The sequence below is a fragment of the Convolutriloba macropyga genome, unplaced genomic scaffold, assembly GCF_964194025.1.
Source record: "Convolutriloba macropyga unplaced genomic scaffold, txConMacr16.3 SCAFFOLD_2078, whole genome shotgun sequence".
NCBI lineage: Eukaryota > Metazoa > Xenacoelomorpha > Acoela > Convolutidae > Convolutriloba > Convolutriloba macropyga.
Window position 1 is genome coordinate 24976 of NW_027450949.1, and position 8571 is coordinate 33546.

Consider the following 8571-nt stretch of genomic DNA (forward strand, 5'->3'; position numbering starts at 1 on the left):
ATCTAATAATAAAGTCCCCGGCAAGTTTAAGCACGAGCTGGGAAGTAGGATTATTGAGGAATTTATAGTATTGTCCCCCAAAACATATAGCTTCAAAACTTATCCTAAAAACACTAAAGAAAAAGGAATAAAGAAGCATAATAATGCCAGGCACATAGATTATTATGATGCATTAACGAATAATACACAGAGAACAATAGATGAATGTAGAATACAAAAAGTTGGTGATAACATAAAAACAACAAAAACAAGTAAGATTAGTCTAAACACGTTTGATGATAAAAGATTTTATGAAAATAATATTAAAAGCTATCCTCATGATGAGAATCAATATCTATTCAAAAGAGATTTAATAAAAATGATCGACCAAGCATCAGTGAACGAGCAAAGCTCGCGGATTACCAAACTGCTTCGCAGATCATTAGATGAAGACAAAGTCCTACTGGTTAATAATATTCTTGAACTAACCATTAATGATGATAGAAAGTTAATTGAAGTTGCTATTATATTATATAATGAGCTTTGCTAATTTTTATAACAAATAATTATAGACCTAATTCATTCATTACATCCATAGGGTTGGTAGTTAGCATATTATAAATCATTATTTGAGCCATATATTTTTCCATAGTGTCTCCCATGATTGTATTCTTATGTAGTGTAGCTCCAGCTATTATATTTTTATTATATTCTAGAAATTTTATTATCTTCCCAGCCACATCTACATATTTAGACTAAGTTGAAATTATTAAATTATCATGATTTGGTTCCTTAATATGATCAATAAACTCATCTATAGTATTACAACGTCTTTTACAAGCTAAACATCTTTTTAGATTAAGAGAGAAGCTGTTTTCATTATCCATTTTTTACTCTTATTATAATTTTTCAATACATATAAAATGACTAAACTAGATAAACTTATAGAATTAAACAATCTAGAAAAACAAAACAGAAGAAATAGATTAGAAGATAAATTAAAACAACAAGAATATTGTGGTGAAATAGAAGAGTTATTTGATCCTCTAACCAAAACTATCAGTGAAAACAATGAACGGAATCTAGCATTAAGTGAACAAACATTAAGAGCAATAGACTGGCAAAATCAAGAGTTAGATAAAGAAACTAAGATGGTTGGTGAAACTGCTTCGCAGATCGAGCAAGCTGGTTCCCAGTTTAATGAAACTGCTTCCAAGATGGGTGAAACTGCTTCGCAGATTGGTGAAACGTTAAAGGGGACCATAAAGCAAACTCAAGATATAGCACCAGTTTATGTTGATACAAAAACAGCCAAACTTCTTCATGACATGGGGGCTCAAACTAATCTTCAATTAAAATTAGAACTCGTAGATTGACCTAGTAGGAGATATAAAACGAATGGTGTTGATATAACTCTAGAGCAAGGTGCATTTTTAGTCAGGGATAATGTATATGAGTTTTCAGAAGGATTTACTGATTTTCTTACTAAAACAAATGTAACATATGATGATAAGGTTGAGGAAGATGAAAACAAAATTGAAAGGTTTTTAAAGGATATTAGATATGATTTAGGAAAAGGGGATAAGAAAAGCGTTAGATATAGAACAATAAAACGTATAATGGAGGTAAGAGATGATATATTTGGCAGGGGATTAAATGACAAACCAAATAATTTAGTAGAAAGACTAGAATTATTAATACTAGAAACAAAAGCTGGTCATGATGGATTTTAAGATGAAATGCTAGATATATCTAAGCAACTATTATCTATGAATATTATTAATCAAGACCAACTAGATAATTTTGTTTTTAACTATGGTAAGTGAATGATGGAAAAACAACAACAACTACTAGCTAAAGAAGTATTCAGTCCTCAAATAACAAAGTTTAGAAGACAAAGAATAATACCATTATATAAAGATGAAACATGGTCAGCTGATTTAATTGATACGTCATCTCTAAGTAAATACAACAATAATTATAAGTTTATATTAACAGTTATAGATATATTCACAAAACATGCATGGGCTATTCCTTTAAAGGATAAATCTGGTTTATCTATAACTAATGGTTTTAAAACAATCCTATCAGAAGGACGAAAATCAGAAAAGTTATGGGTAGATGGAGGTAGTGAGTTTTACAATAAAACATTTAAATCTTTACTTAAAGAATATGGAACCGGCAAAGCCGCTTCAGGGATAGAGCTATATTCTACTTATAGTGATTTAAAGGCTGTGTTTATAGAGAGATTTAATAGAACATTATTACACATAATAAATAAACCAATGTTCATCAATGGAGATGGTAATTGGGTAAATATATTAAATGATGCTGTTGTTACATATAACAATAACATTCACTCAACAATTAATATGACACCAGTTGATGCTTCTAATAAACCTGATAAAGTTGAATACACTTTTAGTTTTAAGAATATTAAGGGTAAACTTAACGTTGGTGATTATGTTAGAAATGTAGATAAACGTAATATCTTCTCTAAAGGTTACACTTCTAATTGGAATAGAGAATTGTTTAAAGTGAATGAAGTTCTAAAAACACATCCAACAAATTACAAAATAGAAGATATTAATGGAGAGATAATAGAAGGTAAATATTATGAACAGGAACTATTGAAATCTGAGTTTGATTTTGAATCTAATAATGAAGCTTTAGAATCATTAAATAAATTTCTTAAAATAAATAATGACAAGAAACAGACTCAATCAAGCGAAACATCATATAAGGAATGGAAACAACTTAACACTAAGTAAGGATCGTGGGTTATTCCTAGAAGATAATGATAATATTGATATGAAGGATGCCTATAAAATTACGAATGTACATCCTCCGATAGATGAAGAAGATGTTGTTAATAAAGAATATTGTGACAATAACTTATTATCCTCTTCTAATAAAATAGACATTTTAAGTAAAAACATAACTGAACTAAGAAAAGGTGACTTTGATAAAGTTACAACTAAAACATTACAACTAAATGAAACACAAGTTAATGAAGAACTAATTAATGAGTTTATTGAATCAACAAATGAAGTCAGAAATACTGTTAAGTTTTGTAATAAAGTTGCTGCAGATACTTTCTATAAATATAATCAATTAAAGCAAGAATTTGATAATAATAAGTTTAATCAGAATATAACTAACATACAACTAGATGAAATGTTTACTAACTGTCTGAGAGAAATGAAAGAATACAATAAATCTCTTAGAGGTGTTATAGTACAATATATAATTGCTATACTTTTACAAAGTAAGTTACTTGATAATAAAGAGAAAGACAGACTTGAGATGCATTATAGTTTTAATCAAGAAGATATAATGAAAGAAATAGAAAGAATTTTTACTAATGAAAATAAGCAAATCAATGACCAATCCAACAGCACCGAGTGAGAGATTACTATATCCCAACTTGTCAAACGTTAATGAACAATACATAAACGAAAAGATTCAAGCTAATAATAAATTTAACAACAATATTAACATTATAAAAGATATTAGAAATTATTATGAAACTGAAACTAATAACTATAATAAGAAGTTAAGTAGATATAGGAATTATATTAACATAGCTGAGATAACAGAAATAGTATTATCATCAATAGCAACAACTGCAACAACAACATCAGTTTCATTAACAGGTATAGGATTAGCTTATTCTATACCAACAGCTTTTGCTACAGCAACTGTTTGTGGTTCATTATCAAAAACAATTAATACTAAAATTAGAAATATTATGTATATTTTAAGTAAACAGTTTAGTGATAAGTTTAATAAATTATATACTAAATCAATGAATGATAATAAAATAGATAATGATGAGTATAATGAATTTGTTAAGTTATATGAGGATTATAAGAAGAATAAGAAAAACAAGGCGAGCATTTTTTTAGATTAAAGATATTAGTGCTTAGTAATAACAATGTTTTTAGTAATAATGATATTATTATTAGTATTTATCGATAAAAATATAATCATAATCATAGCTATAATCATACACATAATCATAATCATAATCATAATCAAATAATTATCTTTTCTTTGTACCTAAGTATAACCCTCTTCCTTTTTGTACTACTTTTATACCTTCACCAGTAGTTGCAAATTTAATTAAATCAGGTGTAGCCGCTAGAGCTGCTTTAGGGTTTCTAGATGCAGCTGCACTTCTTATTTTACTTGCTATTTCTAATGTTCTTACTGGATTATTAGCAACTTTCTTTCCAAAGTTAACTGTAGCTCTACCAACACTTTTAAAGAAATCTTTAATTCCTTCTGCTTCTATTGTTGCATGAGATACTGTCATTGATTTATTCCTTCTACATAAAACACAATTACCTTTTAACATTTTAGTACCTTTTGAAGTAATAGCTCCTCTTATATTAACAGTACCACTATAATGTCTACCTCCAACACAATATTAATTAGTTCTGAACTTATTTAAAAGACTCATTTCTATATATAAAAAATAATGGAAGTTAAAAAGTATAATCTTTTTGTTCTTATTAAACCCAAGCCCAAGCCCAAGCCCAAGGCTAAGCTTGAAGCTAGAGGCTTGGCTCTAGAGAATAAAAAGAAATTGGACATTATTTATGCTAAAGGTTTTGTTAATACTAATAAGAAATAGTTGGGTGTTAACAAGAGTAACAATTAGAGCTGACTAGCTATAGGTATAAGTATAAGTATATGGTTATGTATAAGTAAAAGTATATAATTATAACAATAACTCTATTATACTATAATTATAAATTATCGCTAGAGTTATATCTAAAATTATATTTATCGCTGAAGTTATATCTTTGACTTAAATTGTAACTATGATGTAATATCAACCATCTTATTGCCATCACTATTAACACTAATAACCTTTTTAGTTAATACTAATGCATGACATATAACATCTGCAACTGCAGCACTAAATTTAAAATTAAGTTGTATTGGTTGTGGACCTATATGATCCCTTTGATATCTAGTATCAAATACATATAATCTATAACTACTCTTGAATGTTGTATGATTTATATATGGTTTTAATTTATGTGGTAGCCCAATATAATCTTCATTAGAGCTAACAATCTCTTTAAAAGCCTCATTATAATTATTGGTACCATAATTAATATTCATTCTATCCTCGGGATAAAACTCACTACCAATCTTACAATAACATTCAGTAATATTCATTACATCAAATGTACTTGCATCATGAGTTTGTTCATTAACATTATTATTTTCAAAACCAACTACTGTATATTGCGCTCTTTCCATACCACTTTCCATACCAAGATCAAACAAGAAGTTAGTAGCATTGGGTACATTCTTATAAAATGTCTTTCTTTCATAATAGCTAAAGTCTACATTATTCTTTTTACTTAAACCCTTTTGCACAATAATTCTATTATCATTACTAGGATCAATACTAGGCACACACCATGATATATCTCTAATTTCTATATTACCATCATTAGCAACTGCACCAGGATTAGCATTAACTCTATCTAGAGCTCTATCATTATTATTCCCTTCTAATAATAGTTTAAATCCTAAACCATATATAATCTTTTCTAAATCATTTATGAAACCAAATAGATCACTCATCTTAATCATCATATACATATGACCTCGTTGTGCAGCAATATGGTCTCCTTTAAGTTGACTATCTCTATTGCCTTGATTTTTAACAAAACCACTCTCATATTCATCCTCAGTACTAGTTAATAACCTATACATCAATAGATTAGGATGACAATGATCTATATATTCAATAGTCCTACCACCACTAGTTTCAAGCTTAGTTGAACTAAACTATGCCATCATACCATAATTATCTAATCTGATATTAGCATCATTAGCAAATACACCACCAGCATCATCTGATACAACAAACTCTATCTCTAGATAGGAATCACGCAATTTTAAGTGATTCTCTTCTCTATTGAGTATGATATTAATATTGGTATTTATCGTATTCATTGTTGCCAAGTTATTTGGTTTATATTTTGAAATCTTACTTTTATGTATATCATTTTTGTAACCATAAGTTGCATCCAAATTAAAATCGATTTTTATTAGATAAAAAATGACAGACAAATTGATTCTATATGAACTACAAAATATACACGAAGCTTTAACTAAAACTAAAGAAGAGCATACACTTAACTTTAGAATGATAAAGCCAACAAAAAAGTTTAACTTTAGTGAACCTATACTTAATACAACAAAATTAGGTTTAATTAGATTATCTGTTTATAATTCGGTGTTTAATATGAATAGGAGAAATAATCAATTCTTATATGCTAGTACTGTTATAGAAGATGATGAAGCTTTACCTCAGGCTCTTAGCTCTGACCCTAACCTTAACCCTATCTCTACTTCAAGCCCAAACATTACATCTATACTTAATCATAATTATAAAGGAATCCCGTTGCTATATTCAAATATTACACCGGGAGCATATGAGTTAACTGATATAGCAGAATTATTAAAAGAAAAAACTGATGGTAATGTTATAATAGAACCTGATAAGAATACGATGAAATGTTTAATGGAAAAAAAACAAGGAGCACTCAGCTTTGACATAGAAAACTCACTAGCCTCATGACTAGGATTTAGAAAAACAATTTATAAAATAGGTAGATATAAATCTTTTGGGTTTTAGTACTATTAACATTCATTGCAATATTATATCTGGAGCTAAAGATAATGGTAAAGATACAGACATACTATATACTTTTACTCTAACAGAACCACCCGGTTACTTGATAAATATTATAACAACTAATATCTTATATCAAAATGTAACTAAAGATAGAATAAAATATATAGAATTTCATATTAAAGATGAGCATGGAAGACCTATAGACTTTAATGGTGATGTATTAAGTTTTACTTTACATCTGGTTTAACCAGCAACTTCGTTGATCTAGTTTAGCCTTTATTTTTATGACTTAACTTAAACTAAACTACAAAACTCTCCGATCCCAATTAATTCTTAGTTTACCATTAAAAACTTTATTTTTAGTTATAGCAATGACAATATAATCATAAGGCTCTTTCCATACCTTATTACATATATTAGCGAAATCATTATAACTAAGTTCAACATTATTAAAAAAATCTTGATATATAGATATGAGGACTTTACCTCTTTGTTCAAATAAAATAAATAGATTACAGTTCTCTCTAACACTCTGCCTATCCAGAGAGAACAACTTTTGATTGAGATATATCATATTACAGTTATTATGTCTACCTCTACAAAAGTATTCATTAATAACTGGTTCTTTGGTTCTAACATCATCAAATATCATTAGTTTCTTTAAGTCTTTGGGTAATTTATCGGGAGATGGCAAATATTTATATCTTTAATAAATTCAACATCTGCTTTTGGGTTTATTCTTTCTATACCATGGTACTGATCACCAGTAGGTCCAATGATGTATAGCTTATCAAAGTATATACTAGCTAGAATTAGTTTTTTTAAGAAGAATGTCTTACCACATTCACTAGGACCGGATATTATACATCTAAAGTTATCTAGGAATGCGGCTTCAGTAATTATATTATCATCATTTAGCCATGATTGTAGATCATTATTTATATTATTAGCAATAGAATTTGTTTGGATTATATTATTTCTTGGGAGTGATATATTCCCCGGATCGGTGAAACCGCTTCTCGAATTATAACTAATTCGTAGATTAGGACTACTTCTCTAATTATAACTACTTCTCCGATAGACAATCTCATCATTGTCATTATCATTAACAATATCATTATCCTTAACATTATCATTATCATTAGCATTATCCTTAACATTATCCTTAACATTAAAATCATCATTATCATTAACATAATCATTATCATTAACATTATCTTTAACATTATCGTTAACATTATCATTATCATTAACATTATCATTATCATTGAGATTGACATTATCATTATTAGTAAAGCTATTTCGTAGATCATTATCATTATCATCATCATTATCATTATCATTATTAGCAAAGCTACTTCGTAGATCATAATCATTATCATTATCTTTATCATTATCATTAACCTCATCATTATCTTTACTACAACTCAAACAAAAACACTCATTATATATTCTTGGATATTTACATTGATTAACTAGAATATTCAAAGCACTTTTAATTCTAAATCCTCTATCAATAAGATAGATCATATATAAACAATAAGCCCCACAATAAGATTCATCATATTGTTGTATTCTCTCATTAGAGCCTAGATTAACATTTTTTTCTAGGAATAATGGTGGAGTTTCTACACCAAAACTATCAAAGTAATATGTTGGACCATCTTCTCTTCTTATAACTAAAACCCAATGTGTACCTTCAGTTGGATGTAGATTTACAATAATGTTAGAGTTAGGTTCACTTACCATTTCTGGTTTATCATCTCTCAATTGGTGTTAGACTTATATCTTTACCTATATTTTTTATTCTGATATCACTCATAGCATTATTATCAATATTAAATTTATTATTGAATTCCTCAAAAGTTAGGATGAGCATTTTTATATAATAAATTTAATAAATCTAACTCTAAGTCTAAGTCTAA